Below are 10,225 nucleotides of genomic sequence, written 5' to 3' on the forward strand. Positions count from 1 at the left end.
AATTGCATTCTCTCATTTTAAAATGTATTGGTTTTTCTAAAAGTATTCAGTATCTAAGTTCAAATACATAATATTTCAATGAGAAAATACCAGTATTGTAAATTTTCAGTATGTAAATACATTGTGCTTCATATTCTGTAATTTCTGCCTCTATTCTCAGACCACTCTGAGCAAAATAAAAGTAGTTCAGTGCTTTAAGATAGTACGTTTCTTACTGAAATAATTCTAGTTTCATAGTTGAGCTGCTTAAAAGGTTGCATTCCTCTTGTTACTTCTTTGGAATATCCCTACTCAGCAAATTGGTTTTAACAATTTACCTTTTCTTTGTTTACTGAAACCAAATTATTTTTTTAAAATACTCTTTATTTAGGCTTTTCCTCTCCCTATTTTATGAGGTTTTACAATTCTCAAATCATTATCCATGACTTTGACACAATTTTTAAGCATTTGGTATGGGGTCTGGATTCAATAACTTGCCTTTGCTGTCTTACAACCTTTTTCCTACCTTAAATATCTTGACCATAAGATGTTAGATTTTGTTATTTCACGAGATTTAGGACGCTTTGCATTGTGTATTTAACTTACTGTGTTAATTTGAGAAAAAAAAAAGCCAAAAGAGTAAAGGAAAATTCTTTCTTACATGTTAAAGATGTTTCATTTTCTTGTTATTGTTGCTTTGAGTCTTATGTGAGAATTAAATTATCTTAATTACCTGGTGAATTATACTGGTTGTAATAAGATTTTAAAATTGTTTCTACAACTCTTAGGTTATGTGAGGTCTGCCTTATACCTCTCAGCCCTGTATTCTAACTGCTCTGCTTCATCTGGATATGCTAGCTTTCATTGCTTTAGCTCTGATTTTCCTTGCTTTGAGTATTTACAAAATCTGTCTCACTGCACAGCTGACTTAATTCATGTTACAAGAGGAAGTAGGACGTGATCCCTTGAATGGATGTATAGTGTGTTTTGCTCACTGTGGTTTAAGAATATAGTTTTGTTTTCAAATGATTAATGTTCCCTGTTTAAAAAAAAAAACCTCAATGCCAGTGTGAGTCACCTTGCTCTCTCACCTTCATCTCAGTGTTCAATTTACTACCATTGTTTTAGTTTGTAAAATAGATTGTTTTGAATAAATTCTGTCTTGGATGAATATTTAGTTAACGCTGTTTAGAGAAACCTAATAACCAGAAAGGGGTAAGGGTGCCATTTATGCTATCCAAATTTATGAATTTTTCTTTTGTGGTAGCATGTTTTAACTTTTCATGAATTATAAATAACAGGTTATTTTGAGATGTTCATTTTGTAAATCTTTTTTTTCTTTGACTGTGATTATGTTTATTTCTATTTTAGTGGGTTGTAAGAGCAACAATTATTTATGTGTTGATAGAGTAATAAAATGCTTTAGTTAAAATGAGGTAAGTACTATGTTCAGAGGTAGAAAGATGAAAATATGAAATATTTTGGTAGCAAGGAACTTCTTGTAAATATCTACAACAACTAGAATTGTTTTTATGTAATATGTTCTAGTCAATGCAAGAAGGAATTTTGATTTTAGAGCTATCTTGTATGTAGATAATTGTTTCTCTTGCCCACCTCATTTCCATTCCTCTCATTAAGGAAGGAATTACCAGATAGAGAAAAGTGAATTTTATTTCATTGAGTTAATAGTGCATCTCTAAAATTATATGAGAATCCTTTTAATTCAATATATTAATGTGAAAACCTATAAAAGTGCCCTATCAAGTATATATTTGAATCTTAAAGGATGCATTTACACATGAATTAAAAATACTAATTCTAACAAATGTGTGTAGATAAGTTTCTAACAGAAACAATTATAATTTGAGTTAATAATGGCTTGATATATTATCTTAAAATTCAGGTACTTCTCTGTGTTTTGAGATTTTACTTAGTGCTCACTTTAGTTTACAGACTATTTTAAAAACTGTACATTCCATTTATCTTCTTAGTTATTTTATTAACTGTTTACATAGGTCTTTTATAATTGATAGCTAAAGCAAGTAATTGTGTGGCTTTGACATTACTGATTTTACCAAATGATACATTGAAAACATGGTCATTGAATGTATTTGTCACTTTGAAGCTTCTTTTTGATATCTTTGTTGGTGTAGTTGTCTGCTTAGACATTTGAGAGAGTATAATGTGGAATTGGATTATTGGAAATGGGTTGTATTGCCTTCAAATTCACTTCCGTTTAAAACTGTAAAATCTGTATTTTCAAGTGCATAAATGTAAAGTGTTTAGAAATAGAAATAAAAACTGCTAGACTATCCCCCATATTTTATGTATGTATGATAAAAATTAGACTTACTAGTAGTAAAGATTCATCTATAAAGTATAATTAGACAAAAGATGAGTTCATTAGTCCTGGAAAAATATCTGTGTTGCAACAGGATTCTCTATCTAAAAACAGTATAACGGGGCACGGTGGCTCATGCCTGTAATCCCAGCACTTTGGGAGGCCAAGATGGGCAGATCACCTGAGGTCAGAAGTTCAAGACGACTCTGGCCAATATGGTGAAACCCTGTCTCTACAGGGTTTCAAAATGCAAAAAATTAGCTGGATGTGGTGGTGCATGCCTGTAGTCCCCACTACTTGGGAGGCTGAGGCAGAGGAATCACTTGAACTGAAGAGTCAGAGTTTGCAGTGAGCTGAGATCATGCCACTGCACTCCAGCCTGGTGACAGAGCAACACTCTGTCTCCAAAAAAAAGTATAATTTTCCACTGGAGAGATAATGATATGAAGATGCATTGTATGTGATCTGTTTTATGGAAGAGTTGAATGTTTTTGTTTTGCTCACTATGACTTTAAATAGTTTTTTCCCTTTTAATGACCTGATCTCTCTTTTTCATCCCTTCCAGTGCAATAGAAAATTTAGGGAGATAGCATTCTTTTGCAGTTAGACTTATTAATTTCCCAGTAATTATTATTTCAGATTAGAATGTATGCCTTGTTTCTCTTTAATACATAAACCAGTTTTTTAAAAGTGCATTACAGACAATAAAACATTTGAAAGCTGCCATTTTAGATTTTTTTCTATTAGATACTTTCGCTAAATAGCATCAACATAAGATGAAGATGCAATGAAAGATAACATTAGCAATGGCTGAAGTTACCTGAAAAATAACAGGCATATAGAAATTACATATATAAAAGAAAAAGTCCCAATTGTAACATCTATTTTTTTTCTTTTGCAATTTTTAAATGTTAAGTTACTACTGCTAGGTAATGTGAATGCATATATGTACTCGTGCTCTTAAGATACTTACAACCTAGTTGAGGAGGCAAAGACAAAAGAAAAATTGATAGCAGTGGCAGAAATAACTCAATTGTAGAGCAAAAAGTATTTTTCAGTTATTTTATGGCAGAATATCACTAAACATTGTGCCCTATTAACATGTTCAAACAGAAAAAAATTTTTTAAAGAAATTTGTGCCCTCTTGACTCTTAAATCACTTTATTATTGAAGTGGTTTCTTGTAATTTATACTTAAATTACCTGGAGTTTCAGTGATTACTTATATCCAAGTTAATTGAATGTTTCTTGTGAACCTCTCTATCTGAAGTTTGCATATATATGTATGCTTGAAATTTTCGTTTATCAACTTTATTTTTTTTTCTTTTATGTGAGTTTTAAATGAACTTTACATTGTAGAGTCCCACTTAGCTTGTTTTTGGTTAGTTTATAATACTACGTTAGGTATTCCTACATAGGTGGAATAGGGAAAAGTAAAGTAAATGTGTTAAATTTGTATTACGTCTAAAGATATGTACGTGAATGTCATTGATTTAAATGTGCATACTCTCTAAATCTTATTTATAAATTTTGTAACATGGAACACCATTTGATTTATGATAATTGCATAAGTTCCTGTATGCTGTCAAATAAATACAATTAATTTGTAAAATAATTTTGCATTTTATATTTAGTTCAGCATTTAATTGTTAAATGAGTTTATAGACTTGATATGTGGGTGAATGAAAGATATTTACATTAAAATCATCCAAGCATTTTCTGTTTATTTTTGTAGTTTGCATATTTTAGAAAATGACTTACGAATGTTTCCATCATCACAGAAACAGTAGCTGCTATATTTTCATTTCTGCTTTGGTCATCAAATGTATAAGACAGTATTATCTAAGAAGAACGAAATCAGAATGTCTTAGTTTAATCATCAGATAAATTGGAACATTTCGCCACCACAAAGGCAGCTACTGTTTCAGTTAATTCTTATTTTGTGTTAGAATACATAACAGTGAAGTAGATGCACGACTTGTATATGTATAGTTAAGCCAGCATTTTTCTGTGTATTTTGGGGAATAGCAAAATCTACATCACAAATTTTGACACATTACAGCTGAAGGAAGAGGATCACCTTCCAAGACAAAACAGTCTTCATGGGGGAAAATGACGCTTGTCCAGCAGTTTGCTTCTTGTGATTGAACTGAACCTGTAAGGATTCATGGATAAAATGAACAGGAATAGATCTGAATAAAGCAAATCTGCATAAATGGTAACCAGTAGCTCTACTTTTATTTTTTATGTTGCTTAACTGTTTTATTTGAAGGAAACCTGTGTGATTTAAAAAGTTATAGCTTTTGCAACTTTATTACTGGTTATATACATTTGGCCATTATAATGTGCAAGCAATTGGAAAAAAAAAAGTCAAGTAAATGCTTGTTTTTATAGTAGTTTGTTCTTGTTAAAAATGTTCATATGATAATGTCTGTAAACAGCACCACTTTGATTACAATAGATGTAGTGTTGTAATAAACTGTTCAATGGGGCTGATGTGTAAAGCTGTTCAAGTTATTTGATGTTTACACCTCAGGGAAAGTCTTGTGTTCAGCAATACCTAAAGATAATGTTACTATGACATTTTTACTGTCCTTTAAAGCATTGCAATAGCGTTTTTGGATATGCATCAATCTAATCTTGTGTTCAGTGAATTAAACACAGTAATTAAGTGTCTTTTGCCCTTGATTTTGATATTAGAATAGGTGATTACATGGTTATTTACTATTTCTATATTCTGCTTTTCTAGCTGTTTTTACCTAGCTTGTGACTTTGCTGAATGGTATGTAAACTTGAAAAAAAATGAAATTTGACAGACATAGCAATCCAGTCAGTGTGTAAGGGGTCAAAAAATGGAGGTTTTTAAAGATTTAGGTAAAAACCCGTACATATTTGATTTGTAATGTAGATTAATTACAACACAGATGTACTGAAACACTTAATTGTGAACCGCTAACATTGAGGAAATTTTGATGATTCTGATTTGATGCTGCAATTATTTTTTTTCTCCTGAGTGTCCTTATGGTTTATTTTTTAAGCCATAGGCAGTGTAAATACAGCCCTGCAGCAGATAAATGTGAGTAAAGAGAGGCTTAGTTTTATTTTCCAATTGGTACAAAATTTTGAAGAAAAATGTTAATGTGATGTTCTTTAACATTAGGTTGTATTCTCCAGTATTTGTAATGGGAAATGACAGGTATACTGTGTCTGCACAGTTTAAGGAATTTTGTGTATATTCATGCAACCTATTGATTCATGCTATGTAGTTAACTTAGTTAATCGAAGATTTTTTTTCAAACCTGCCTTACATATAGGCCCTCTTTAAAAGCACCTGGCTAGTATGTGTTCTTGGTTGCAAAATTGGCGGAGGCAGAGTGTCAACTTGATTAGGTGTTTTTATGGGAATGTAATTTGGAATCACTACTTCAGAAATTTGAGTTAAAATTCTTGAGCAAGTTAATATTTTAAGATCTGATTTTCTTTGAGAGATCTTCTGTTAATAGATATTGGTTGTTAAAGTGTACCCAAATTCTAGGACAATGCTTAAAGTATTAAAATACCCCAGATACAATGTTATGTGCAGCTGTAGAAACCCTCCAGAAATTTCCACTGCTGTGCTTCAGTTTTATCTTGTCTGCTATCAAACCACTTCCAACACAATTAGCTGTTTTGAGTTACCCATATCACTGCCAGTTTTATTTTAAAATATTTTGTGTTTGAAATATCTGTGCATGGGATCATTGATGTTTATCAGAACTGTTTGCTTCCAGAAATGATTTTTTTAAGCGTTTTGTTGAAAATGCAGTTGCTTAACATTATTTTAGATTTGTATCAAAATTTTCATGTTTTCTGTATATAGTTAGTTTTTGTCGTTTCTTGGCTTAATATTTTAACTACAATGCTCTAATGTGAAGAAGTGTGGACATATAAATATTACAAGAGAAATTAGTTAATAGGTTAAAAGGTAAGTAAAATGTCTATGAGAATAAAATTTTCTTTGAACAATTTAAAAATGGAATCAGAAAAATCTAACTGCACTTGAAATGAAACTGGAAATTTTATACTAATGAAATCCTTTATTTACCTTTTCATTTTTTATCAGTGCAACATTTTAATTGTTCCTTCTGTATCACTCTTCTCCCTGCTTGGCTGATCTCATTACATGACTTTTGTTGCAGACAATGTGAGTGTACTAGAATTGTTTGCTGCTAAACCATGATGTTTAAGTGTTGTCAGAAGGAAATAACTTCTTGGTTTGACCAAGTAATTTTGCAAAGTCATTCTCTACCTGATAACACATGAATGTATAGCAGTAAAGGTGAAAATTGCAAGCCTTGTTTTGTTCTTCATACCCACTTCAGTTGTTTATGGGCGGATGTTATTTGAAAAAACTTCCTTTTTTTTTTTTTTTTTTTTTAATGTGTAAAAACAATCCAAAGAGAGAAATCCTTGCATAGACACCAAAAAAAGTGTCTCAGAGACCATTTTACTTTTTCCTTAGTCAATAACTGTAGTGGATATGAACACAAGTTCAATTTTTAAAAGATAGCATTTATTAGTGCTACACAGTCACATTCCTTTCAGCCTGTAGTAAAGTTGCAGATGAGTGATAGAGTACCTGAATGGTACTGCTTCTCAAGCAACACTTTGGATTGAAAGTGCTGCTTTTGGTTAAAGAAACTATGTTGTGGAAAGCATATTCCAGTGTAAATTTGCAGATGCGTATTTTATTTTGTCAGTTTTCACAACGTTTGGAGTAAGGTGCAGTGGCTTTTGATCATAGTTTAGCCCATTTAATGGTCCTTTTACCTAGAATGTTCTTAAGCAGTTAACGACAATTTGGAATATACAGATAACTTGTAGCTTAAGATACTATTTTCATTTAATTCTCCTGTGGAGAATATTGCTTTATTTTTTACTAGTTTCAGGTCAGTTATTAAACATGGAGGTTTTAATGTATGTTGTATAATATTTTATAGTGAAAGGGGAAAATTGTTCAAAGGGTAAAGACTTTCTCTTTCCCTTATGTATTTAAATGTGCCAATCTAAATACATACTGTTTTATACAATGAGATGCTATTACAAGACTTTTATGTTGGAGTGCTCTCAGCATTTTGGTTTTCATACCTGAATGATCATTTCATTTTCTGTATTTTCTAAAGTGGCTCCAATTTTGTGTTTTAAGCTTCAGCTTAAGTTCTTTTAAGAGGAAGTTCTAATTCTTTACTGAGAATACAGTATTGAGATTCTCACTGTTTTACAGATAACAACTGGTTTTTAAATTTTACTCATTAAGTTCACTTGCATCCCATAGCCCTCTGTAAATGTTTCCCCCAGTTGTATGTACTTAAATGCACGCTTATCCACTGTGTATATTAGACATTTTTGTGCTAAAATATATTAGTGGGATTTTTGTAGCAAAGCATTCTATTTTTCTGTTCTTACTGTGTGTGTGTGTGTGTGCTTTGTTTTTTTTTTTTAAACTTAACCTTCAGTTTAAACACTGGTGTATTTTTTCTTTTTTAGCAACTTGACTCTTAGAAGCCTTAGACTTATTTTTTTTCACTATTCAACCAAAAATTATAAATTTATTAAGATGTGGCCTTACATATGGCATTCCTTGTGTTCGTAATGTGAGATTTTTGGTTTAGAGAAATCAATAGTTGGGATTAAAGTTTCATTGTAAGCTGAAATAGAAAATATTAAAATGTCTAGGCTTCTGGGAGGAAGTTCTTATACTCTTCTTTCTTGGCATTAGAAAGAAGCAAGATGAATTTTTGTGAATATTCTAAACATTCAGGCAACACTGTTCAGAATGATTTAGGTTTATCTTAACCAACTTTTTTTTAAAATTTCAGGTTGGCATTCACTGAGTATGCAGCTACTATGGTTTTTGTATGGGATGTATAAATACTTGATTATATATAGACAGAGTTTAGTGTCTTTAAAGACTTCCTGCTATATTAATTAACATATTGTAATGGGAGTCTTTTAAATATTAGGTTGAATTTAATTGAAGTCACACAAATCTTGAAGCGGTAACTTTGCATAGTAAATACTACCAAGAGTTTTTTCATGTGGGAGTATAGTAAAACTCTGCCATGGGTGTAAATGTTTTACATTAATTTCATAATTGGACAGAGCCTGCATTTAGCAAAAACGTTTCATTTCGAAAGTGTGTTCTTTTTGTTGCATTGTTACTGCATAACACTTCTCAGCATTCTGTAAGTTAAATTATTTTAAAATATTATGGTGAATTCATGTTTATTTTTTTACTTTGAAAATTGTAGTACTCAGGTGGTATTTAATGGGAAAGGATCCTTTGGGTATAAATCACAATGTATTTTAAGGAATGCATCTATACTATTGATGACTTTAGCCTTAAAAAAAAAAAAAGGTCTATTCCTTCCTCTGCATCCCATGGTTTATTAGTAAAGTAGTTTACAGCCCTGTACAGCCTTACAAAGTTATTTTACAATTTTTAATGAAAAGCCCTTAACAAAAAAAAATTGTATCATATTACCAATATCCATGAATTACTGATCACAGTTTGTAAATAATTTGTTAATATCAGAAGGCCAAAGAAAGTCTTAAAATTTTAGCTATTGACTCTATGGTGACTTCACAATAAGATTTCTGTGCAAAAAGGTAAGGTGATAATTGATCAAATAGACTTTTGTTTTGTTTTTTTGCTGTCCACAAGAATTAGACTTCATACTAGCTTCTTTAAAAATGCTCATTCCATTTTATTAAAATGTTTGTAATTGCAATTTTGTGTTTAATGTTTACTTTGTCTTTCCTTTCTTTAGCATTTAGGTGACTGTTTGGCAGTTTGCTATATGGCCATTGTTGGTCTTAAACTGCACTAGTAACAAGCATGGTATTTATCTTGTATTGAAAATAAAACACTTTTGATAAGACTTTGCAGTTTGTCCTTTTTGTTTGATTTGTAATTTGGTAACCATTGTGTATGGTTTTAAATAGTTAATATATATTGGCAGTACAATGTCTTGTGCATTGATATTTTGATGCTCTTTAAAGCAGCTGATACTCAGGCTAAAATTAGGATTAAGAGGCCTGGCAGATTTCTAGGCTGTTACAATTGTTTGTAAATCGAAGATTCAGAAAGCATTTGTCTAGTTTTAGATAATCATTAACCTCACTAGATTTTAATCAAGTAAAAATGTTTGCAGCAAAAATATTTTACTAGGTAGCTTGGAAACAGTATAGGATACTTTTGAAACAGTAATAGATTTGTGATTTCAATAAATATTTCTGTGCCCAGGATATTAATATCATGCCTCAGATTTCTTACCTGCAAGCTTCAGAGTATGTTAAAGGTGACAGTTCTAAACAACTGATATAACATGAGAAATAGTATTACCATCACTGGGACCCCTTTCCATGCCTCTACTAAAATTGTGGTTCAGGTTTTTGTTAGATTTCCTATTACTCTTTGTTATATGTTTCCATTAATTCCCATTTGTGTTGAATTAGTTGAGACTCTTCCCTGCACTGTGAGGGCATTTAGCTTTTAAGAGAAGATCATTAGGACTTTTTCTTTTTTTTAAACGGAGTCTAACTTTGTCGCCCAGGCTGGAGTGCAGTGTTGCAATCTCAGCACTGCAACCTCCACCCCGTGGGTTCAAACAAGTCTCCTGCTTCAGCCTCCCAAGTAGCTGGTACCACAGACGTGTGCCACCGCACCTGGTGAAGTTTTTATTTTTAGTAGAGACGGTTTCACCATGCTGGGCTGGCCTCAGACTGCTGACTTCAGGTGGTCTGCCTGCCATAGCCTTCCAAAGTACTGGGATTACAGGCGTGAGCCACCGCACCTGGCCCATTAGAAATATTTTTTGGCCAGATGGCATACTACATATGAGTCAGTTCAAGACCTGATTAGTGA

The 10,225-nt window shown here is 31.8% G+C and overlaps 1 protein-coding gene across 4 annotated transcripts in view; it reads left to right on the forward strand.

Moving 5' to 3' along the window:
• Positions 1 to 9,239, forward strand: part of CPSF6 (cleavage and polyadenylation specific factor 6) — a 33,978-nt gene extending 24,739 nt beyond the window's left edge. For all 4 annotated transcript variants that reach the window (XM_009004183.4, XM_009004184.4, XM_009004185.4 and 1 more), the window contains one exon: positions 4,382 to 9,239. The gene's annotated coding sequence lies outside the window, so the exon portion shown is untranslated. The remainder of the gene's footprint in view (positions 1 to 4,381) is intronic.
• The last annotated feature ends 986 nt before the right edge of the window (positions 9,240 to 10,225 follow it).

This window comes from Callithrix jacchus, chromosome 9 (genome assembly GCF_049354715.1).
Source record: "Callithrix jacchus isolate 240 chromosome 9, calJac240_pri, whole genome shotgun sequence".
Taxonomy (NCBI): Eukaryota; Metazoa; Chordata; class Mammalia; order Primates; family Cebidae; genus Callithrix; species Callithrix jacchus.